Below are 25,518 nucleotides of genomic sequence, written 5' to 3'. Positions count from 1 at the left end.
GCAATGAATGAGAAATTTAATTCTGTGCAGTATTCAGGCAAACAAGAAGCACTATTAGGGTTCACGTATACATTCCAGACAGGCAAAAACATTTGGGGAAGGCACAAGAAGTGTTGGCGAGGTGATGCTGGCCAGGGCTTTTTTAGCACTGGATGTGGCTCAGGAGATTATGTGGCCTGGGAAGAGTCGTAGGGGCCAGAAGCCTTGAGGTGCTCCATTCCTGCTCTAGATATTTCAGTGTGCTAAATACAAGACTTTCATTTCAATCTAGGCCCAACTTACTGAGGGTGCCTCCCTCATGACTCCCCTGGCCATTGTATGCATTAAGCCTCAGCCAGATGCTTTGCCAATTCCAGAGGGGAAATAGTTGATGGTTGCTTAGCAACACCAGACACTCTCCTCAACATGGCTCCGGGTAGAGGCCTAGTACTCACTGCTCTGTCCAACAGTAGAAATCTCTGCGTTAGCATGTCCTAACTGTGAATTGCTGTCGCTTGTGTGAAGCTGTTCAAAAGGTACCCTGCTCCAGTATTGTCAGATTTTGACTTTTAGGAGTAAGTTCTTGAGAAATTAGTCCAACCCCCTTCAATGCAGGAATCCTGTCCACAGCTGTCCCTGGGTGGGTTTGAACCACCAGCCTTCTGGTTAATAGCCAGACACACTGACCCATTGTGCCACAGAAGGTGTAGGTAAGAACCCATTTACTACCACCCACTTTTGTATCTAGCCCCACCCACCTGCCAGTATTTTAAAACCAGTTGCCAAACTGCTCCAGAGGTTGGGGGTAAGATGGTGTTGGTGATACTATCTGTGCTAGCCAATTGGCACTACCTCAGCTAGTGCTTTCCCATTCAAATTGCACCACTTCATAAAGTTGCTGAACAGGTTTCCTCAGAGCTCTCTTTGGAATAGGAAAAAATACCTTTGGACTGGTCTCAATGAGAGCAGTAGCAAAACATGCCATCTGCTCTACAAATGTGACATCTGTCTTTAATCCTACCTAAGCTGGAACAGGACAAAGGCTGTCAGGAGGAACAAAAGGCTTTCATAAAAGGGCTACAAGAATGAGGCTTTTAAAAAATTAACCGCTAACAGAAAACACAGAAAAAAGTTGGAGTTGTGGTGCCCAATAAATGTTTTGCAGTGGGCTATGAAACCAAAGAGAAAGTAGCTACAGGCAGCGACCAATGGATAGCAGGGGTTTTATCTCAGGTACAGTTGCAGTCAACTTGGGGTGCTGCCATTCACCTGACCTCTGGATGGTTGCATCGCTGCGATGGAGAGTTTGCCGCAGTGCAAATGCATTGGCAGGATCAACGGATTGGTTCTTCCACTGTGTTTGCACCATGCTGACCTAGCCACCATGTCACAACTGACTGGAGGTCAGGTGAATGGCAGTGCCCCATCATACTGTTTGCTACCGCCCAGGTCTCATTATCATCCCTTGGCTAAAGGTAAAGGACCCCTGACCATTAGGTCCAGTCGTGACCGACTCTGGGGTTGAGGCACTCATCTCGCTTTATTGGCCAAGGGAGCCGGTGTACAGCTTCTGGGTCATGTGGCCAGCATGACTAAGCCGCTTCTGGCGAACCAGAGCAGCACACGGAAACGCCGTTTACATTCCCAACAGAGTGGTACCTATTTATCTACTTGCACTTTGAGGTGCTTTCAAACTGCTAGGTTGGCAGGAGCTGGGACCGAGCAACAGGAGCTCACCCTGTCACAGGGATTCGAACTGCTGACCTTCTGATTGGCAAGTCCTAGGCTCTGTGGTTTAACCCACAGCGCCACCCGTGTCCCTCATCCCTTGGCTAGCAAGCCACAATTCACAAGTGCATTTTAAAAGTGATGTCAAATTTTATTTTTTTAAAGAACCATATGTACCCACATGTGCTCTTCTGTCACTGTCCACACCAATCTGCTTAGGACATTTGGAAAGCATTAATAATTCAAGGTTAGCTTATAGCTTCTCAGGTTTCATCATCCCACAGACCGGTCTCCAACAACTCTCCACAGTTCTCTGTCTTGAGCAAGTCATTGCAAGTCAGCATACGTCTCCACCCTTTTCCTTTATCTTAATATTATACCTTCCCAGTTCTTTTGCATATTGGGTGCTTTCTGTGGTTGTGTACAACTGGGGTATAAAGCAAATGTCATCTTGTGGCAGCTTGTAAGAACATATGTAAGAACATACATTTTGTTCATTTAGTACAACAGCACTGGGGCGGAATTAAACAAACTTGTCGTTGTTTGATTATAGAATTTGACTTCCGGGACACCACAGCCCATGAATTGATTAAATGCTTATCCAACAACAAAATATCTCTTTCCCCACTTACCACTGGATGCTCGATAGTACCAGCCTGCAACCTGGTGCTCATCCAAATGTTACGGGACTACCACTCCCATCTCCCCTGACTATTGGCCATGCAGGCTGTGACTGATTGGAGCTGGAGTCCAACAGCATCTGGAGAGCACATGGTTGCGGAAGGCTACTCTGTGGTCTTAGTACTCTGCTAATACATTCATGCCCCAGGGTCATCACCTCCCCTACTGTGTACTAGAGATCCTATTTCTTCATGCTATTCTTCCACCCTCCAATAGCCAAAGCAAATTAGTGGCTAGAGAGAGCCTAGCAGAGAAGCAGTAGCTGAGGTCCCTCAGAAATGCTTCTCCCACCAGGACATTTATTATGTGTACTGGCTACATTTCTATGCCATGCTTTCTGGGCGGTTCACAGAATATTTGTTTGTTTGTTTTCTATACTGCCCTTCAGGCAAGGATCACAGGGTGGTTTACAGTACAAAAACACAAAAATACATAGCATAGTAACAAACAAAAATAAAAGCAATAACTCTCTATCAGACTAGAGAGTCTCACAATAAAATATCATAAAAATCTAAAAAAAAATAAATCAAAATATTCCTGGAATAAAACTAAAGCAAAACCAACAATTGAGGACAATGGCAGCGTAAGGACTGGAAAAGCATGAACACATTTTTAACAATAAAGGACATCTGGGATTTGAGCTTGCTATGCAGGGGTCAGATGTGTGCCAGAGAACTTTGTAAGATGCGTTTGTGAGACTGGATGTGTGTTTATAGTGCTTTTTCTGGGGGTACTCAAGAGCATGGAGTAACGGCACCTTTTTTCTAGAAGAAAAACACTGTGTGTTTACATGTTGTGTTTGTGTGTATTAAAGAGATATTGGGAGTGAGAAAGAGAGAAAGAGAGAAAGAAAGAGAAAAGAAAGAGGGTTTCGAGGCCAAATGGGGGCTTAATATTGTAAACTGGTTGTTGACATACCTCAAATGGGTCTTGGCCACAGCACTGGTCCCCCCCCTTTAACTCAGTGGATTTCCCACACAAAAATAAGGAGGAAATATGACCTGTTATTTTGTTGCCAGCATTAGGTACCTGCTTTTTAGGGTCAGACCACTGCTCCATCTAGCTCAGTATTGTCTACACTGACTGGCAGAGACTCTCCAGGGTTTCAGGCAATGAGTCTTTCCTAACCCTACCTGGGGACGCTGGAGATTGAACCAGGGGCTTTCTGTATGCAAGGCAGATGCTCTACCACTGAGCTACAGTCCTTCCCCACACATAGTATGGGCACTGCAAGCGTGAGAAGCACCAGCTCCACAATAAACACCCCTCTAGAAGCATCCCGGTGAAATAATGCAGAGAAAGGGTTTATTTAATAAGTAAACTCAGACGCAACATTTCATGGATTTCCACTGGTTGAGCTATATTCTCAATTAGTTAGTGAAGGTAGCTCCATTTCAGTCAATGGATAAGACCTTTGGCCACCACAAAATCAATGCTGCTGCCTTCAAAGTAATGGGATAGGTTCCAGCAGGTATAAATGACTGCGGTTCCATTTATTGTTCCCATGCAGGCTTTCTGCACCGACATCTGAGGAGCTCAGAGGAAACCATTTCCATGGTCTTTCTTACCATCGTGTGCACAGACACACAAAGGGACAAAATATATTTTCTTTCTGAGCTGGTAGAGATCCCTCTATACACGGGCTTATTGTACCTTTAGCACATTTATACTTCTGGGCTCTTTCCCAGAAAACTCAAAAGGGTGCCACTAAAGTTGTTTTGTCTGACACACATGAAACAAGAAGATGGCACCCCTCACTGGAGGCATGACTCAACAGGCTCAAGACAAAGCACTGTTTTCTTTTTCCTTGGCTTCTAACTTGGATATGATAAGAACATATTGCTGAATAACTTCACTTCCCCGAGTGGTGAGAAGAACAGAATTTAAGATTCAGAAAGGACTGTGTGGATCATCTACTCTAGGCACCCCCAAACTTGGCCTGCCAGCTGTTTTGGGACTACAACTCCCATCATCCCTAGCTAACAGGACCAGTGGTCAGGGATGATGGGAATTGAAGTCCCAAATCAGCTGGAGGGCCGAGTTTGGGGATGCCTGATTCTACTCTAACCCCTTGTTTTGTACAGGAGCTACAATGCAGGATGTAACTATGGCATTTCAGGGAGATTGCCATCCAGTCTCTGCTTAAATGCCTATTGTGCATGTTGAAGGCAGAAAGAAGGAGGAGGGGACAAGGGTAGGGGGCGCAAGAGCCAGTAACAGGCAGAGTTAATTATGGTGCCATCTACACGATACTTTTCAAATACAGTATCATCCCACTTGGCATGGCATCCCACAAAGCACCCTGGGAGCTGTAGTTTAAGGGTGCTGAGAGTTGTTGGGAGACACCCATTCCCCCCACAGAGTTGTAGTTCCCAGAGTGGCTTTGGCAGCCAACCCCTCTTCCCAGGGAACTCTGGGAACTATAACTACATGGGGTGGCGTCACCTGACCTCCCGGCAACCGAGTCTCTGCTGCTTATTGGGAGGGAGAGTGTGGCCATTAAGCAGTGGAGAGGTCAGCACTGTGCAAATGCATCAGCAGGAGCACCTGTGGGTGGGACTGCACAGTGTCAACCACCCTGCCACCTCACCCCCCCACTCTCCCTCCCCATACGCAGCAGCCACCCTCTGTCACACCCACCCCATTGTCTGCTGCTATTTTCAATCGCATGTAGCATACTTCCAGAGTAAAAGTATAGTAAAGCTGGATAACCTGAGGCTGAACATTCTAGGACCTTTTTAATATGTTTGTGGGAGGGAGGTTATTGGTTTGTTTCTGTTCTTTTATTATGTATTTTGTGTTCTGATTTTGTATTTTGATGTTGTAAACCATCCTGTGATCTTTGGATGAAGGCTGGTATACAAATTTAATCAATAATACCAAATATTGGCCGCAGATTGAGTCAAATAATTGGTGCACCTAGGCCAGTGTTGTCTGCTCTGGCAGTGAATGGCACCCATGGTCTCATGGAGAGGTTGCACCCAGTCCTGCTATCTGAGATCTGCTTTTAACTGGAAACCTTCTTCATGCAAAGCTGGGGCTCCACCATTAAGCTATGACCCCATCCCAGATTCTTACAAATTCTGCTGAAACAGCTGATGGATCACCAGTGTGACATACTATCCTTTTGTTTTCGTGGTTGACGCCAGCCAACAAAGATCTTAAAGCCAAATCTGGCCACAGAATAGCTTCCCATTTGCAACTTGAAAGACAGGCATTGGGTGGCGAGAATGATGGATTTGACAATGGGATTTTCGGGCAGTCTGCTTTGCAGATGGGTGCCTTGGCCCACTGCCGTCCATCCCATCCTTGAAGCTGCTGCTCTGTAAAACTAGTGGCTGATCTGAGTTCTAGGTACAAACAAGTTCGAGGTCTGTGTCAGGCTTAGGTGATTTTGTGGCAGAATAACCATTACCTTGGGAGGGACGCTGGTGGCGCTGTGGGTTAAATCACAGAGCCTAGGACTTGCCGATCAGAAGGTCGGGGGTTCGAATCCCCGTGATGGGGTGAGCTCCCGTTGCTCGGTCCCTGCTCCTGCCAACCTAGCAGTTCAAAAGCACATCCAAGTGCAAGTACCGTAGATAAATAGGCACCGCTCCGGCGCTGCTCTGGTTCGCCAGAAGCAGCTTAGTCATGCTGGGCCCATGACCTGGAAGCTGTACGCCGTTTCCCTCAGCCAATAAAGCGAGATGAGCAGTGCAACTCCAGAGTTGGTCACAACTGGACCTAATGGTCAGGGGTCCCTTTACCTTTACCTAACCATTACCTTACTAGTGAGATTTTTGGGATAGAGAAATTTTCAGCACCGCAATCCCATTAATGGATTCAGTGGGATAGCTCAGTCGGGAGAACATGAGACTCTTAACCTCGGAGTTGTGGGTTCATCCTTAGCTGTCCCTAGGAATAGTACTAGAGCACCACAATATCTTATAACTAGGTAGTAAGCCTGGGGTCTCTAACGTGGTGCCCATGGTGCAAAAGATTCCTGCATTGCAGGGGGTTGGACAAGATGACCCTTGTGCTCCCTTGCAACTCTACGGTTATATGATTCTATTTCAAGCAACAGACTTGCAAGGTGTCCTTGGGTAAGTCCGTTTCTTCCTCCTTTCCCCCCACAATTTGGGACGACCATCAAAAGTAATTGCATGCAAGCACCTTGACTCACTCACTACAGACTGTCTTGTATCCATCACAGCTAGAGGCTGTGACTTTGCTTTAAAGAGAAGTTGAAAATGCTACTTTATGTTCAGTGGTACTTTGGTTCTCAAACTTAATCTGTTCCGGAAGTCCATTCCAAAACCAAGGTGTGCTTTCCCATAGAAAATAATGCAAAATGGATTAATCTGTTCCAGGCTTTTAAAAACAAACCCCCAAACAGCAATTTAACATAAATTTCGCTATCGAATGAGACCATGGATCCATAACAGGAAAGCAATAAAGAATGTACTGCAGTCACACAATCAGTCAATCTGTAGCTGAACTGGGTTCTTCCACACAGTCACAAAAACAAAACGAAAAAGAGCTGCAAAAACAAAAGCGCAAAATAAATAGCAAAAACAGAGGGACCTCAGTGTAACACTCAAAACAGAAGTGTGGCACTCGAAGTGGAAGCGTAACACTCAAAAATCAGCACATTCGGCTTCCGAAAAAGGTTTGCAAACTGGAACACTTACTTCCAGGTTTGCAGTGTTTGGGTTTTGGGTTTCAAGTTGTCTGAGTACCGAGGCGTACGAGAACCAAAGTACCTCAGTACAAGCAATGCCTCCCTCCCAAGATTGTGGGGATTTGCTGCCATCTTGTGTGCAGCTGGAGCATAGTGTCTAGTAGATAACTGTATTCAGGTAGGTAGCTGTGTTGGTCTGATGCTGTCAAAATATATAAAAAAATAAAAACTTGTCCAGATAATTGTATGGGAGGCTGCTGTGTAATCAGCACTTTGAGACTATGTTGCATCTGCCTTGAATGACTGTGGGTGGAATATTTTGTTTCTTTGTGAAGTGGGAACCAGAGTTTCTGTTATGGAGAGGGGAATAAGAGAGCATTGCAAATACATTTTAAAATGTTTGACTGCTTTCAGTTTTGCAGATCTGAAACAAGAAAACTGTTCTGGCAAATATTTTGCAGTGCCTTGTATTCTAGGAGGGATTTTAGGTGCACAAATGTTTTCCTGCTAAATGAAACATGGAATAATGTACATGCACAAACATACTGACCCGTTCAACTTCTGATATACATTTGCAATGATGCAGATAGTTCTATCTAATAACATCTAGCAGAAGAAGAATGTAGGGTATCAAATGGGTTGAACAGTCAAACATATTTATTCAGCTTTTATTAAATCAATTTCTTTAAATTCAGATTATGATCCTTAATAATTGTCTTTTTTCTGGTGCTTGAGTTCATGTATACACATCTGAAGCTTTTTTCCCTGCTGCTATTAAAAGCTATAAACGTTTAAGACAGTGTTTCCCAAACTTGGGTTGATGGCTGTTTTTGGACTACAACTCCCATCATCCCTAGCTAGCAGGACCAGTGGTCAGAGATGATGGGAACTGCAGTCCAAAACCAGCTGTCCACCCAAGTTTAGAAAACACTGGTCTAAGCAATTAAAAGCTATAAAGGTCTGAGAGTGCGCTTGTACAATCTGTTTTCATCCTTATAAAATGAAATGTGCTCACTGCACTCCCTTCCTTGTGTCGCCAATTTAGTGGGAGTTTAAAACTGTGCTTCAGTTCACCAGGAACTGATGAATTACTGGCCTAGCACTAGCTTTTTAATGTGTATGTGTATATATATATATATATATATATATATATATATATATATATATAATATTGTTGCTGAACCCAGAGGAACAACAGAAGGAAGCTTGTTGTGTCTGAGACAGAAATGTCATGTTACGGCTGAATTAGGGGAATACGATTCAGAATAAACTAGCAGGAATTAAGCTTTCTGAGGGCAAGCACAATACGCTGAAAAAATAAGTGATATAAATATTCATCAGTGTTCTCCACTTAGATTCTGAAACATTAAGGGTATGTTCCTCTGGGAACTTATATGCAGGCTTCATTTATTTTCAAAATGAGAAAAATGGAACCCAGAATACAAAGACAAAACAACTTCAGTAAAAGGGTATTTTCAGCAAAAGATGCTAAGCTTTTGAACTGAGGAACTCATCAGTGCGTATCTTTGAGAACAAAATTACATTACTCAATAGGGATGAGCGTGATTCTAAAATTGACCAAATTAGATAAAATCCTTGCCTAGTGTCTATACAAATATTTGGATAACCATTTTAATCAAGTGATAAGAATTTTAAAATTTAAAAACCAATTTGAGTCTTTGTGTGTTTATGTAGTCAGAAGCTCACCACACACTTACAACGGACAGAAAAATATTGGCAAAGTTGGGGTAAATCTAAGGTTTACAGATGTCTGAAAATCTTTAGGGGGAAAAAACCTAAGGAGTAACGTCAGTGGTGTGTTTCTAGAAAAAGAGGTGGCAGAGCTTGCCATGAACACCTCCCTTGTTCTCTTATAATGGCAATGGCACCTACCTGAGATCTGCCGGAACTGAGCTGTAGTGAGGTCTGGCTGAAAAAAAGCCCTGGGCAAAATCCATACCAAAAGGGCCTCATTATAACTGAGACATTTTAATGAGAGGGGGAAATCCTAATAATTGGGTGGGAGGAGAGAATAGAATAGAGTGGGTAGAAAAGCAGAAAACATGGTGCGTGTGATACATGAGAAAGACTAGATGGGTCTTTTTGACTGATCAAGCAAGGCTCAGTGGGTAAGAAATGCTGACTGACGGAGCGGGATGAAAACTGAAGTGTTGGGGTGGGGGTGGGGAATAAAGTGTCTGGAATCCTGTACAAAAGCCCTTCACACTACAACATTTTGTTGCAGGTCCCCTTCATTCCCTCCACTTTTTATGTGGAAACTGTGAGTGTCACTGCTTATGTTGTTGACATGGTGCAATCCTCACACAGCAGGGAGGTATCTTCATCTGGCACCTAAGGTTTGCTGAAGAACAAAAGTCCTTTCCAGGAAAAGAAATACCCTAAAGGAAGGGATCGCAGAACAGATCAGTGAAGAAAGAGTGAGGTGGACATGGTGAGAACATTGCCTCTGTGAACTGCTGCTTTCGCCATGACCCTGAAGGGCTGAGTCAGTTCCCGCTCTTTTAGGGAGTGGATAGACTAAGGAGAAGGCTGCAGAAGAAGGGAGAGTCTGTTACTGGGTGCTCCCAGAGGACACTGAGGAGAGTGCCTCAGCGCCCACCTCAGTAATTGCACAGAGTGCAGTGGTGTGCCCGTAGAAAGCACTGCTAATAGCAAGGCCAGTGGAAGTGATGATATTCCAGCTGAACTATTGAAAATTTTAAAAGATGCTGTTAAGGTGCTACACTCAATATGCCAGCAAGTTTGGAAAACTCAGCAGTGGCCAGAGGATTGGAGAAGATCAGTCTACATCCCAATCCCAAAGAAGGGCAGTGCCAAAGAATGCTAAAACTACCGCACAATTTCACACGCTAGCAAGGTTATGCTTAAAATTCTACAAGGAAGGCTTAAGCAGTATGTGGACCGAGAACTCCCAGAAGTGCAAGCTGGATTTCGAAGGGGCAGAGGAACCAGAGACCAAATTGCAAACATGCGCTGAATTATGGAGAAAGCTACAGAGTTCCAGAAAAACATCTACTTCTGCTTCATTGACTACGCAAAAGCATTTGACTGTGTCGACCACAGCAAACTATGGCAATTTCTTAAAGAAATGGGAGTGCCTGATCACCTCATCTGTCTCCTGAGAAATCTCTATGTGGGACAAGAAGCTACAGTTAGAACTGGATATGGAACAACTGATTGGTTCAAAATTGGGAAAGGAGTACGACAAGGCTGTATATTGTCTCCCTGCTTATTTAAGTTATATGCAGAATTCATCATGCGAAAGGCTGGACTGGATGAATCCCAAGCCAGAATTAAGATTGCCGGAAGAAATATCGACAACCTCAGATATGCAGATGACACAACCTTGATGGCAGAAAGTGAGGAGGAATTAAAGAACCTTTTAATATGGTCTGAAGCTCAGTATAAAAAAAACTAAGATCACGGCCACTGGTCCCATCACCTACTGGCAAATAGAAGGGGAAGAAATGGAGGCAGTGAGAGATTTTCCTTTTTTGGGTTCCATGATCACTGCAGATGGTGACAGCAGTCACAAAATTAAAAGACACCTGCTTCTTGGGAGAAAAGCAATGACAAACCTAGACAGCATCTTAAAAAGCAGAGACATCACCTTGCTGACAAAGGTCCGTATAGTTAAAGCTATGGTTTTTCCAGTAGTGATGTATGGAAGTGAGAGCAGGACCGTAAAGAAGGCTGATCGCCGAAGAATTGATGCTTTTGAATTATGGTGCTGGAGGAGACTCTTGAGAGTCCCATGGACTGCAAGAAGATCAAACCTCTCCATTCTGAAGGAAATCAGCCCTGAGTGCTCACTGGAAGGACAGATCCTGAAGCTGAGTCTCCAATACTTAGGCCACCTCATGAGAAGAGAAGACTCCCTGGAAAAGACCCTGATGTTGGGAAAGACGGAGGGCACAAGGAGAAGGGGACGACAGAGGACGAGATGGTTGGACAGTGTTCTCGAAGCTACCAGCATGAGTTTGACCAGACTACGGGAGACAGTGGAAGACAGGAGTGCCTGGCATGCTCTGGTCCATGGGTCCTTGGGGGTCACGAAGAGTCGGACATGTCTAAACAACTAAACAGCAACAACAACAACAGCAGTGGTGTGCACTCAGCAATGCACCAGAGTAATGCCTTGAGTCCAAGGCAAAAAAAAAAAAAAAAAGTAATCAGGTTTTGCTCAAGCAAGTCCCATTCTCCTTCCCACCAGCATTTTCTTTGTTGATCTTCAAACAAAGAAAATGCTGGTGGGAAGGAGAATGGGACTTGCTTGAGCAAAACCTGATTACTTTTTTTTTTTTTGCCTTTGACTCACTGAAGTGACTCAAAACTGTGTCTTTAAGAGCTTGCTTTTTCCTCCGATGGCTTTGTTCTCTTGTGCCATGTCCTTTTAGATTGTGCGCACCTCTTCTCTGTTCAGGAAGGATGGGAGTACAATCCTGGCATCCAGTGAAATGGATGGGCATGTTTAAGGGGATGTATTCAATGTAGGAGAGGCCAAGCTAGCGCAAACAGGAGCTTGGGGCATTTGGATTTTTTTACTGAGTCTTTTTGTGGTCACTCAGTGTGGCTCATGCCCACTAGACCTGGTAGGGTGCTAGGCAGTCATGGGGACATAGCCAATGAGATCATGGGGGCATGGCCAGTTTTTCTGGTCCCCCCCATCCTCCTTCGCAATGGTACTGTAGACAATTAAGCATTGTAGGATGAAGAGTCACTCAGGTAAGGTGTCAGTGGTGGAGAGCGAGAGATGGAAGGGTAGTGGTTAATGGAAGAAAGCATGAGATACTTTCAGTACTCTGGTAATGGGTGGCAGGGAGGGGCAGAGAAGAAAGGGGGTGGGTGGAAATGCCTGGGTGGAAAGGGGGCATTTGGAGGAAATAGAGAGAAAAGGAGATAAGTCAGAGTGTGCGAGAAAGAGAGGCAGAGAGACAGAGAAGGAGAGAGGGAGTTTTATGCCTCTGGTGACAATCAAGAAACAAGCTACATGACCAACTCCATTATGTCAAGAGCAGCACCCTCAACTTCAGAGTTGCCACAGAAGTAGGGTACCCAGGGAAACTGGCACCAGCTACACCCCAGAACTGTAAGTGGAGATCTTCAATATATTTTCAATTGTCAACCTAGACTTTGGCTCAAAGCTTTCTTTGACCTGTAGGGTATTACTGTTTGTGCCTGACAAAGCAGCTAGTTTTTCATGTTATTTTTCATCTCCTTGTGTTTGAACAATTGCATTTGTTTTTGTGTGTTTCAAGTGTGTGATAAGGGAAGTATTTACCCAAATCTTTAAAAATGGGGTCCACTTTTGTTTGTTTTTTTGCGGCGGCAGGAGGGGGCTTGAGTCAGTAGGGTTAGCAAGAAGTAACTTCTTGATCTCTGAACACAGTCCTTGGTACTAATACAAAGTTTGCAACTAAGTCTTCAAAAGCAAAAACATTTCCAAGAATGTTAAACTTCAATTATTATAATTCGAACACTGTGCCTTTCTCTAAAGTGCGTGACAATGACAAAAAGGGAAGAAAAACAAATTAATGGGAAATGGTGAGGAGAATTTATGGACCAGAAAGATTGAGGAATTTTATTGGCTGTATGAAGAACAGATATTGTTGCAAAGACTAAATCAAAGTGATTAAGATGGATTGGCTGCATTTTAGGAATGCCTGCTGAAAGAAAACCATGACAAATTTTTAGATGCATTGCTATAAGGTAGAACTTCAGGATGGCCTTGACTAAGATGCATAGATAAGATAGAAAGTGGTTTTTAAATGAGTAGTGTGTTTACAAACTGGAAGAGAACATGCCTGGAAAAAGAATGGAGGAAAATTGCTACCGTGGCAGCAAAGAGCCTATATTGAGAGATGTTCTTTATGCAGAAAAACCTCTTATAATCCCATTAGTCAAGATGTATGGAGTAGCAACTAGACGCGACAGTGGGAGATCTGTTTTGGGCTGTAATCTTATACTCACTTTCATGAGAATAAGCTCTATTGAACTCAGTGCAACTGATTTTGGAGCAGGGGTATATAGGATTGTGCTGTTTAAAATGTACCATAACAGGACCTCTATCTATCTCAGCCTCCCCCAATTTGGTGGTCTCCAGATATTGTTGAACTACAGCTACTAGAATCTCTGACTGAGGCTGATGTGAGTTGTAGTACAAAACACTGGGAGCAGGGAGGGCACCAGGTTGGGGAAGACTGGCCCATGCTTCCTCCCCATGGGTCAAATTGCAGTTATGGGATGAAAGTGGTGTGGTATGGGGGTGAATCTCCATTTTACTAGCACCATGACCCCAAACTGAATAATGACCTTATGCTTGATTATACTTTTGAAAAACTGTGGAAAAGAAGATCATGGATCTTTCACTTAGTACAATATAGTATTTTGGCTCAGATAGTCCAGTCCTGTGGGCGATGATGTCTATACGGCAATGCATAGGACAGGGGTCAGCAAACTTTTTCAGCAGGGGGCCGGTCCACTGTCCCTCAAACCTTGGGGGGGGCGGACTATATTTTAAAGGAAAAAAATGAACAAATTCCTATACGCCACAAATAACCCAGAGATGCATTTTAAATAAAAGCAGCTACGGCCACCCCAAAACTATCTGTGGTAATTTGGGGGCGCTGGGCGGATATTTGCACCCCAGCGTCACATCTGCTAAAGATGGCCCTGGCCTTCCTCTCTCAATTAGCCTTTTAAGTTGATATCTTTCCCTGTCTGCATACAAATTAGAATTTTTTCAAATAAAAATAAATAAATATATATGGCTTTCTTAAATTTCATTTATGTTCCCATTATTTGTCTGCTTTGATTTAACTAAATCATTCAAATGTATTCTACTTTTGATCTGATTCTGGATCTTTTTTAAAATTACCATTACTTTGCTGCAGGAGGTTCAGCGAAGCTAAAAACATCTATTTTCAGTCACTTAACTTCCCTGGCACTGAAGAAACTCTCCTTTGTTTTTTCTGAATGTACAAGCTTTCAGGAATGCTGTGACAGAATCTGAAGAAGCTTGGAAGCTGAATGAGCTCCACAGAATGCAAAGGTTCTTGTGGGATTTTGTAACTTGAATTGTGATCTATTTACCATTGTTAATAGCACATGCAAAATCTTTCCTTCCCTCTCTCTGGGAAGCCTTTTGTACTGTGCTTTACGGGTCAAATTGTGTTATTAGCAAAGGGCCTCTAGAAGGAGCTGTTGCTCTTTCCAAGTGACCTCCAGAGAAAAAAGAAAAGAGAAAAGTGCTCCCTATTGAGAGATGCTGGCTGGCTTTGTCAGACAACATAGCCCCAATTGGAAAGACAAAATGTGAAGATGAGAGAGACGTTGGTCCTGGAGATTGGGTTTGAAATTTGACTCCTGTTATTATATCTGAAGCCTCATTTCAATAGCAACTGGTTGCCACAGTCAAGAGTTTCAGATTTATGGTTTGAAACAGACTTATGAAAAGGCAAAATCAACAAGGACTCTGGTGGCACCTTAAAAAATGAACAGATTTCTATTTTCCAAGGCTAGAGCAAACTTTTCATGCAGTTCTTCAGCATGGTGAGTCTGTCTCCTTCCAGATGTTATTGAACTAGTAACTCCCTTTGGACTTGCAGACTGAGGCTGATGTGGAGGTAACAACATCTGCAGGGCACCAGGTTGGAGAAGATTCATATAGTTAAACGAGACCATCTGAATGTCTGGAGGCAAATGAGTTCCAAAGATAAGAAGCCACAGAAGAAAGTGCATGGAGTTGTGAGACAATAGATGCTGGTTTTTGTTCTAAGGGCTAAAGCAGATATGATCTGGTAGGAGAGCCAGGAGTGTCTTTCTTTAGAAAGATGCCCTGTGCAGATTGATAGAGATGGTCTCAAACCCCTTGTATGGAAAATTATAGATTTAGCTTAGAAGTGCCATTTGCATTCAACCACAAAAGACAGATCCCTCCTCTGAAGAGCTTACAACCTAATTTTAGATAGATGGGAAACCCACAGAGGGCAAGGTGGAAGAAGACAAGCATTATCCCTAAATGAGAAGGACCACATTCCTGGGACTGAATGTCCAGTGTCGGCACCTGCTCTGCAGAAAATCCTGGAGATTAGGCCGATTCCACTGTGCACTCACTATACATATTAATAAGAACCTAACAAGACATGGGTTGTTGTTTCTCGTTTAATAGAAGCCACAGGGACCCTTGAATTGAATCAGGACCATAGCACTGAAGAATGAGATTAATCCTTTATTCCAATTAGGCCTCACTGCCGTCTGTAGTTTACTGTTACCGAGTTATCTATGCAAGATCTGTAAGTTTTATTCTGCATGGCGCAAATAGAAGATATGGGCAAGAGAATTTTAATCAGAAAAATAATATGGAGCTAACCCTACCTATTCTAGTGTCATATTCCTAATCTAACCAGTATCTCCTCTTTGCACCTATCTTTTTAATGCAGGAGAATCATAACTATCCCACACTGCATCTAATTTGGGCCTAAATGACTGACTTTAAAAATTAGTAGCAGAAAAACACTGGGCAGAGGAAAACGTCTTCTGTTAAAAAATAATTCAAGGTTAGATAAGACATCTATGGAGGAAATCAGCAGGTAGCTGGCCTTGCATATGCCTTGCTAGAAAAAGCCACTTCTGCCTTAAGGAGGAGGTGGGGTTCCACGTGTCCAGGGGGTGGGGAGGCCAGCCCCTGAGTGATTGGGGGATTCCCGGCCAATTGGCTTGCTCCGGGGATGTGGCCTGCCCCTTAAAGGCAGGACGCAGCTGGGGATCTCCCTCTTTGTGTGCCTGCCAACTGCTCCGGTTTTCCCGCCCTCCCGCCATCTAAGGTTTGCTTTCTTTGACCTTGCTATGGACCTTGGTTGGTCGCCGTTGAAGGACCTGGTAGGAATTTTTCCACTTGGCAGATTGGCACCAGCCACTTGGTTTTTGCCTACCTTGTAGCAAATCATCACAACTTTCTGGGTATTGGCGCTTAGGCATTGGAATAGTTCTGTAGATGGGAAAAAGGGGAGGTAGCGCCACCACCTGCCCCACATTTTGAAGGGTAGTCTGTTAAAGGATTTGGGGGTGTGTCTGGCCCTGTCTGAAGCCTAGGGAGGTTAGGGCCTAAGGCATGCCCCCTATTGGTGACCCCGGGGAGCTCCTAGTTGATGTGCATCAGCAGGACTCCCCCTACTGGTGTTAACCCTTCCCGGACTTCAAGCAGACGGGCTGGAGTCAGATATAGTCAGTTAGGTCCAATGCCTAAGCCAATACCGCTCATCACCTGTAACCAATAAAGTTGTGGCCTTCTTTAGCCCATTAACCTTAATAAATGTGTCATTATTTCTACCGGGGGGCAGGCGGGTTGGGAACGCGCCATGCAACTGGCACATCAGGAAACTTGATTCTTGTGGCCAGAATGAAAAGCGGAATTGTCAAGAATGGGAGGACATCAAAACCCTCCACCTAGTGCACTTCCACAGTGTGCATAGTGTATAAACTGTATGTCAGGACTGGAAATATTGGTGGCAGAAAGGAAGGCGGGGCTACCACCTTTCTTGGTTTGATTTCCTGTGGGGTTTATTTTGGGAAGCACGTTCTCACTTGTCCCACATTACATTGCTCCCTATGATGCTGGACTCCTGCAATGATTAAAAAATATTATAGGGAGTAATTTACTGCAGGACGTATACAGACAAAGGCATCTGAAGCAGGCGACCCTTGCAGTAATAATTCCCTCAGTAAATCTGGTCGCAGCTGTTCCTGCTGATGCACTGACTCGTGGGTGAGATCGGAGTGCAGTAGAGCAGGGCTGCTCTGTGACTTCCTGAGTCATCAATCAGACTAGAAAGCATGTTGACACTACTAAGCTAAAGGACAAGAATCAGTGACACCTTGGCGCCTCTGCACGGCACAGGCTTGTTCTGCTAGCAGTCCCAGGGGGTTCTGGTGTCTCTGTCTCTCCTAGCTGTTGTCAGTCTGCCTGGCACCTGGCACCCTTTTCTCTGGCATTGGCTTCCACTGCTAGGCCTTCTGGCATGGTATGCCGAGCCTTCTTTTCCCAGATCCAATTGCTGTCTCATGCTCTTTCCAAGTCAAGGTGTCGCTAACTAGCCCCTAAAAACAGCATATACCATCTTTGACGGTTCTTTTATCAGCTTCTGTTTCCATGTTCAGTGCCCATCTTGCAAATGCGTCTGTCTGCACGGTTATGTTCCAAACCTGTTCCTGAAAGTAAAATCCTGCCCTCCTTTTCCATCACCTTATTCATAGAATGGTTTGACCCTGTGAACCCCCCTGATGCCCGTGGAGAGGAGCATTGGGCTGGAGTGCCATGGTGGGGTCGCCCCTTGCCCACCTCCCTCCATCCCTGCCCACTCACTGTCCAGGGAGCATGCCAAGTGAGGAGCGACTGAGTACTGGCTGGGCAGCCATTCAGCAAGGGGGCTGGGGACGTGGCGGTGAGGCCAAGCTGGGCTTTGGGTCCCAGAGACCCCCTCAGGGCAGACAGGGAAGGATAGGGAGCCAGGGACAGGGCCCAATGCACCTGGGTGGGCCAATGATCCCCACAGCAGCCCGTGTCTGCGTGGGGGTGCCTAGTTTGTGCCCCCTCAAAATTATGCGTCCAGGGCCATGGCTCTCCTGGTCCTCCCGCGTTACACCCCTTGGGTACATGTGGCTCATGCAACCACATCCCAGGATGTATCAAGGATTGTTTTTGCATTAGAAAGGGGTGCCAGCTATATAGGAAAGGTCCTACTGCATGGTTGCATTGGGTGTATGGAGCAGTCAGCCATGCAGGATCATGTTATGGAAAAGGGTCTCTTGTAAGTCTGCTGCTGCATTTGAAGGGCGTCTCACCTGGGCAAGATGTATTGACGAAAGACACCTTTTTCCAAATGTAGGGTGCTATTTGGCTCCTCTTATTGCTGTGATGGGACGCGGGTGGCGCTGTGGGTAAAAGCCTCAGTGCCTAGGGCTTGCTGATCGAAAGGTCGGCGGTTCGAATCCCCGCAGCGGGGTGCGCTCCCGTTGCTCGATCCCAGCGCCTGCCAACCTAGCAGTTTGAAAGCACCCCTGGGTGCAAGTAGATAAATAGGGACCGCTTACTAGCGGGAAGGTAAACGGCGTTTCCATGTGCGGCTCTGGCTCGCCAGAGCAGTGATATCACACTGGCCACGTGACCCGGAAGTGTCTCCGGACAGCGCTGGCCCCTGGCCTCTTGAGTGAGATGGGCGCACAACCCTAGAGTCTGTCAAGACTGGCCTGTACGGGCAGGGGTATCTTTACCTTTACCTTTATTGCTTTGATGGTTAGAGTACCAGAACACAGTACTCTGCTGCACTACATTCACTCCCCATCCCTGCTCTCTGCTTCCCTTGAGTTTTACAAGCTGTGCCCTGGGTCTGCATTCAGCTTCTTTTCCCTTCTGCAAATCTCGGCCTCAAGGCAGAACAGGAACAGGAGCTATGTGAAATAGCTTCAGGCACCTGCCAAGGCTTGGCTCTTAATTTTGGATTTCCCTGTGCATCAGTTTCTCCAGATCATTTTTCGTTGTTCAGGAGGAAAACTGATCCATCAAGCTCTTTGCTTGTATCGCCTGTGACATTGTCTAATTTCACACCCCCTTGTCCTACTCACAGCATGCTAGACGGATCTATCCCTCTTTGATTTCACATCTGCTGAGTCTTGGATCTTTTTTGCATTAGAGGTGTTGAGGACTTGATGCACTTCCTGCTCCTCTTGTTGGAATAACCCCCAGCACAGGCAGCCTCCCCTTTAGGATGCTGTCACTGAAGCTGCTTGATAGGGGAGCGAGCTAGATGGTTTTGTGGCTGCCCTCTGTTTACACATGTCCTTTGAGTGCAAGTCTGCTCTTGGTTAATTGCAGCAGGGCTCATGTCAGAGGCACTTTTTAATTGGCTTATGGTGTGAAAAACCGTGAAATCTGGGCCATGTTTTATTATAGTTCCTATCGCTCTGAACAAGATGGGAGTAATTAAACTCATGCTGTCATTTTAGCTCAGCTCAGCTCTGTTCAAAGCAGGGTTTATTTTTAAGCATTATAGATACGGCGCAGCCTTCTGATAGCAAAGTCAGGGATTTTGTGTGTGCACATTTCTATTCTCTGCCATAACCTGGTTGGTCCTGCCGTCTATGCGCTAAAACAAATGGGAGCTTTAGCCTTCCTACGAGTTTTGTAAGAGAAGAATTTGCTGCTAAGCCGGTCCCTTCTAGTGCGTGGAGTTGCTTTGCAGCTGCTAAGTGGACTTATCTTCCAGACACTATAATGTTTTTGTTCTGATCACTAAGCCAGTGAGGAGTAGGCACTTAGGAATGCAGTTTTGAAGGGTAAGAATTTCATTTCCTACTCAGCGTCACAGAAGATGCCAATCCCATTTTCAGGGCATACTTTTGAGCCAAGGCTCATCAGCATTAAGCCCCTGAATCTGCTTTGAATGTCAGGGAATGTCAGCGTAAAGTGATGGCAGTGGGTGCCTCTGAGTACATGCAGAGTGTCTCCCCCCCAAGGGATTTCCCCCTTCTCCTCCACCCATGTGTGCCCAGCATCATCCCCAAATCTGCACCAGAGGGTTGGGGGAACCCCAGAATGGATTTAGGGGGCACTCAGGGGGAGAAGAGAGGGAGAACTTTCTGCTGTGCAAGGAGAACTCTTTGTGCTGACAGAACATTTTGCTTGGTGCTGCACTGGATATAATTCATTGGCTTCCACCCTTTCTGCCTTCCTGCCCCTTATGCCTGGAACTGTCCTCCAAAACACATCTATGTGACCACTACACTCTCCTAAAAGCTGATCTTTTCCAGGACATTTTTGGAACAACTTCCTGGTCCCAATACTATATCACAACTAAGCCAAAATACCTGTATTTAAAACAATTATATATTCTTTCCCTGTTTATTCCTGTCTCTATTTCACCCCTTTCCTCTTTGTTTTCCACATGCCTTTTTAATGTTTGTAAGTCCTCTGCGACATGGATTTCTCAAACATGTTCTTCATAAAGCATTATGTATATAGATGGTGGCGTCCTCATCAGTAATGGACTTGGATCCAGAAGATTTGGGTGGCCTTGGAAAAGTCACTTTCTCTCAGTGTAGCCTACCTTGCATGGGAGCTGTGAGGGTAACTCTGGAGTCCCTTGAGAAAGTATGAAACTTTCTGTAACTGGAACTATGGAAAACAAATATGCTAAAAATCACATCTCTATTCCATGGAAGCATCTTCTGCGTAAGAATTTGGCAATGTGTGAATTGGTCCTGACAACAGACTATGATTCCACAGTAGGTCAGAGGATCTTGCTTCAGGCGAAATGTTGTGTCTTAGGTTTTTTTTGAAAAGTGGATTTAATTAAAAATTAATTGGAAACAAGTTTAACTATTAAAATGGCATTGCCCTATGAATAATGGATGGGATTTTAAAACACTGCCTTCTAACTGCCCAGCAAGAGCATACGTCTGCAAACTGGGGTTTTATGGGTCATGCATTAATTATTATTGTATCTGCTTCCTTTCACCCCCCTCCCATTCTCACAGAGAGCAGCCACTCTAGGATTTTTCGTCAATGGGTTAGCAGTGGCACAGTAGAAGGTCAGCCGCAAACCCCATGGTGTGGGATGGATTTTCTCTCCTTGAGCACAATGTGGTAGATCTAGATGCCCGAGGATGTACGAAACCCAGGCTGGCGGATGGGACAATGTTATCTGTTCAAATAAATGAATGCTTTGATGCAGGGCTTGAGCTGAAGGGGGGAAGGATTTGTTCCGACCCCTCTGGCAAAGACTCAACCTCCAGCAGAGGAAAAAAAAGCAGGCACTATGACCCACAAGTGACCAGGAGGAAGCTGAAGGTTGGATGCACTGGAAGAAGGCTATGTCTACTGCCTTCTCTTCCATAACACTGGAAGGGTGGCTGGAGGCTGCCGTTTGAGCAAACCCAAGAGCAAAGTGGCCCTTCACAATTGATGGAGCTTCTCAGAGCATTACTTTGCCAAACCAACCATGTGAGAAGCGGACCTCTGAATCGAGCCATCAAATGCTAACCCATTTGGTCACTAGAGGGAGATAGAGCCATTTTTGTCTTTCAAAGGCTCTTAAACTCTACAAGAGTGGTTTTCTTTAGTGCCCAGCCAAAGAGTCTCGGAAAAGAATTGTCCGGATAATTTTTGAAAATTTAATTTCTTGAATGTTGGAGAATTTCAGCTCTCCCCAGGAGAATGCTCAGCAAAATGTCCCCTGAATCTTGCCACCCACAAACAGTGCAGAGAACATTGGCAGGCCATTTCCGCCCAGTCCATGTTTTATTGCTGCAAAGAGAGGATTATTATCTCCTTGGCATGGTCAAGGGTGAACTAGACTGCAAAAGCAGAATCAGGCAGCTGCTCTTTGGGTGTAGGGAAAAGCATTGTGCTGTTTTCCTTCCTAAAGCACACCCCATCCACCTGACAAGCTAAATCGATACTGAACATAATGACTTGAACAAAGGAAAATCCATGCTAGCCTTGAATGTTCAGCAATGCTCCAAGGAAGAATATGTTTCTTACTAAGCATCATCAGGGCATAAATATTTGATGGCTGAGAGGAGGCCACTGTATGAATTATGGAAAAGTTCCAAAAGAAACACAAGCCATTATTGCTGGAAGGCCATATTGCTGCTGACTTGAGGAACAAACACCTGCTGGGCAACCCCCTCTTTTCTCTGCAAGGATGTGTCAGGGGAGTCGTGGTCCATGTTAGAGCAGAATCTGTGTGGTGCTTATTGTTGCTGTCTTGGGAGAGGGAGTCTCTGCCCCATCAAAGAGGTGTAGTTCACTCTTAAGCATGTTTATTGAGAAGCAGCTCTGACGGAGTCCAATTGGGGCTTAAAAAGGTAAAGGTAAAGGTACCCCTGCCCCTACGGGCCAGTCGTGTCCGACTCTAGGGTTGTGCGCCCATCTCACTTAAGAGGCCAGGGGCCAGCGCTGTCCGGAGACACTTCCGGGTCACGTGGCCAGCGTGACGAAGCTGCTCTGGCGAGCCAGCACCAGCGCAGCACACGGAAACGCCGTTTACCTTCCCGCTATAAAGCGGTACCTATTTATCTACTTGCACTTAAGGGTGCTTTCGAACTGCTAGGTGGGCAGGAGCTGGGACCGAAAGACGGGAGCTCACCCCGCCGCGGGGATTCGAACCGCCGACCATGCGATTGGCAAGCCCTAGGCACTGAGGTTTTACCCACAGCGCCACCTGCGTCCCTTACCAATTGGGGCTTACTCCCTGCCAAATATGCTTACGGTTGCAGCCTTAGCGGCTATGTTTTGCTTGCCTCAGAGCCTTTTGATGCAACCAGCTATTGGTACAATAGTGGCAAGTTTCACACAGACCATATGCCTTCCCTCAAAGATCCATTTCTGTGGCGAGAGCATCAATTCTTCCCAGCGATCCAACTGCAATTGTATCAGGGAAAATACAATACTTCCCGCAGCTAGCACGTTTATTTGTGATTCTGTTAATGATAGCACACCTCCCTCCCCATGTCTGTGGCCTCATTTTTGTAGTCTCTCTCTTAAACTGCTATTCTTCACAGTCTCTCTTCCCACTTGCAACTTCAGCACTTAAAGGCTCATCCCAATATTTTTAAAAAGATTTGAAAGGCAGCAGCATTAACCCTCTGCAGCAACACCCTGTCATTTTTTAAACCTTTAATTCCAGGTGTTTATGTATAACATTTCTCAGTGGCCTTGGCAGTAATTCACATTCTGAGTGGTGTTTTTCACTTTTTTATGTTTTGCGCTGCAATATGACGACTTTGCAGTTCATGTTCTGTGCATAGTCCTCTCTTGCACATGAAATATCCTTGTTGTCAAGATGGTAAAACATGGGGTGGAGAGTACCACTGTTTGGTGGACCAACAGCTGGTTGGACAGCCATACCCAATGAATGCTCATTAAAGGCTCTGCATCTTAGGTGGAGTGCTGCTGCTCTGTCCTGCAACTATTCAGTGACAAGGTGGGGGTCCATAGCTCAGTGGTGTAGCACATTTCTTGCATGTATCAGGTCCCAGTTTCAATCCATTATCTTCCTTACTTTTCCTGCCAGGGAAAGCAGGGGATATGACCTCACAGAGTATTCTCTCTAGGAATTTACAGGGGAGAACTCCATGTGTCTTAACTCTTTGCTTGTCTAGCAAAGCTTGAAGTTTTATTTTGGCTGTGAGATTATTTCTCACAAGATGGGGTATAAATGTAAAAACTTACAAACAAACATAAGAAGAAGCTGCTGGATCAGACCAAAGGGCATCTCACAGTGGTGAACCAGATGTCTGTGGGAAGCCTGTAAGCAGAAACTGAGTGATAACAGCACTCTCCCTACCTGCGATTTCCAGCAACTGGTATTCAGAGACATACTGCCTCTGAGGTGTTCAGAGACTTAACAAATGTGCTTTGCATGCAGAAGGCCCCAAATTCAATCCCTGGCAGCTCCAGGTGAAGGTCCAGGAAGAGCAGGAGATGTGAAAAAGACCTCTGCCTTGGATAACCCCTTACAGACATACTACGGCTAAATGGACAAATAGCCTGAGGCAGCTTCCTATGTTCTTAAATAAACCAGGATTCTTGTTGCGTTGTGACCATTTTTTGTTTTCTCCAGGCAAGGTGAGCTGATATAGTGTTGTTTTGTGTGCGCACATGTGCCCTTGAAGTTCTCATCTTATGTGAAGATAGGTGTATTGACTTCATTATTACATAATAGATACAAGAAACATGACTGTGCTTCTTTAGGAGCCAGGTCTGTGTGACACCATTGCTTCATCAATTGGCAAAGTACTCACATGGGTCCATGCCTTATTCTCATGGTCCTACTGAACGGATCAGTGACGACGTAGCAATTAAAGCTAATTGGATTTCGGTTACTGGCAACATGCAGTAGCTTTCCTGTGCGGATCTGAACAATTTTGCAAATGGGCAAACACCAGGGAAAAGCTGCCAGAGATAGTGAAAGATTAGTTTTATCTGCTGCATCTTCTTTCTGACAACTCGGCTTCTGACGATCGAGGAAATGAGGTCAAGGTAACTCAGCAGGTAGGCTTTACACATGTGCCCTGCTAGCCCATTAGATGAGTTTAGTGGTGAAGGCCATTTTTAAATAAAACAGTGAAAGTGGCAGATCTTCAGGCAACAGTATGAGAACCATCTAGTGCTTTGGAAACGTTTGTGCTTACCATTGTACTCCAAGATTGCAAAGGGCCCATGTTATGTGCATAGGTGCCAACTCCTAGGGGTGGGGGTGTCTTTGGTTCCCTGAATATTTGTTGGCAGGGGGCTGAGCCCCCACAATGTTGAGGGGGTGAGCATGGAGCCATGCATGGTGCAGCATCAGTGGCTGGCTCCTCCTGAGCACAAGAGACGAGGAGCCACTGGGCATTGAAGCTGCACAAGCACTGGACTGCATGCTCAGCCTCCTCTTGATGATGTGCATGTGTGATGTCACAGGTATGTGACACTGCTCATACATGCAACACTGGGCCCCTTCAATATTGGGTGCAGTACTGGTTGTGTATGCCATTAGTGAGGCAGGAAGTTGTCAGACAGTGGAACACAACTTTCAACCATATGTACCTCTGCAGCCACATATAAACAGTGAATGTGGAATTGCAGCATAAAAACTCTGGTGACTGAGAATCTACTATGGACCAATGCTTGCTAATACAAGATTTAATGAAAACATACTATTAAAATACAGAAGTTACATGTAAATGTTGCTTGCTTCATTGAAATGATCTTATTATGCTGTTCAGATAATGACTGCAGTAGTTTATCAAACACAGTGGGAGTTGACCTTTTAAAATATCTATCATAATGGGACTCATTCAAGTGTTTCACTGTTTTTAGGAAGATTCATGTAATGCATAGTGGGAGATAAGGGATGGAGACAGGGCAAATCAGGATCCTGAAGGGTTTCAGGGAGAAGCAAGAGAATAGCTGCTGTGGCTAAGACAAGATGTCGAAAACTGAAGTCTTCAAAAAAGCAAGATGTCTATGCTATTCAATAACCTGCTGCAAAAGATTTGTGAAACGCTTTGAGGTCAAAAATTGCTCAGATATGTGCTGAACCTGATGCTACAACTAGTCCAGGTCTGTTGGAGGTCCCTGGAGTAATGTTGATTTTCAACCTGTGGGATCAGTTTCAATTGTCCAGCCCAATGACATGGACAGGACACTAATTCCCCAGCCATGGCTGTTTCTGGACCAGAAAAAGCTGCCCTTAGTAGGTCTGCCTTCACTTCTCCAGCCTCTAAATGCTGCAAAGCTATAAAGAAGTGAAGTTCATTGTAATAACATTTGAAAAATGTAGGGACTGGAATATGAGTGATTAGACCTCTCCTTGGTAGCATTTGTTCTTGCTAATATGTGGAAGATTTTTCTCTAATCGTCATGTCAGGAGCAGAGAGAGCATGTGCTTACTATCTGTCAC

The 25,518-nt window shown here is 45.0% G+C and overlaps 1 long non-coding RNA gene and 1 other non-coding gene across 3 annotated transcripts in view; one reads left to right on the top strand and one right to left on the bottom strand.

The window, feature by feature from the left end:
* The first annotated feature begins 411 nt into the window (after positions 1-411).
* LOC128416021 (uncharacterized) overlaps positions 412-25,518 on the top strand; it is a 39,472-nt gene continuing 14,365 nt past the window's right edge. For both annotated transcript variants that reach the window (XR_008331117.1, XR_008331118.1), the window contains exon 1: positions 412-515. This is a non-coding gene — a long non-coding RNA (uncharacterized LOC128416021). The remainder of the gene's footprint in view (positions 516-25,518) is intronic.
* Positions 611-685, bottom strand: TRNAN-AUU (transfer RNA asparagine (anticodon AUU)). The gene has a single exon. It is a non-coding gene; the product is annotated as a tRNA-Asn (tRNA).

This window comes from Podarcis raffonei, chromosome 6 (genome assembly GCF_027172205.1).
Source record: "Podarcis raffonei isolate rPodRaf1 chromosome 6, rPodRaf1.pri, whole genome shotgun sequence".
Classification (NCBI taxonomy): domain Eukaryota; kingdom Metazoa; phylum Chordata; class Lepidosauria; order Squamata; family Lacertidae; genus Podarcis; species Podarcis raffonei.
The sequence above is the reverse complement of the archived record's forward strand: the minus strand, read 5'-3'. Positions and strand labels throughout refer to the sequence as shown.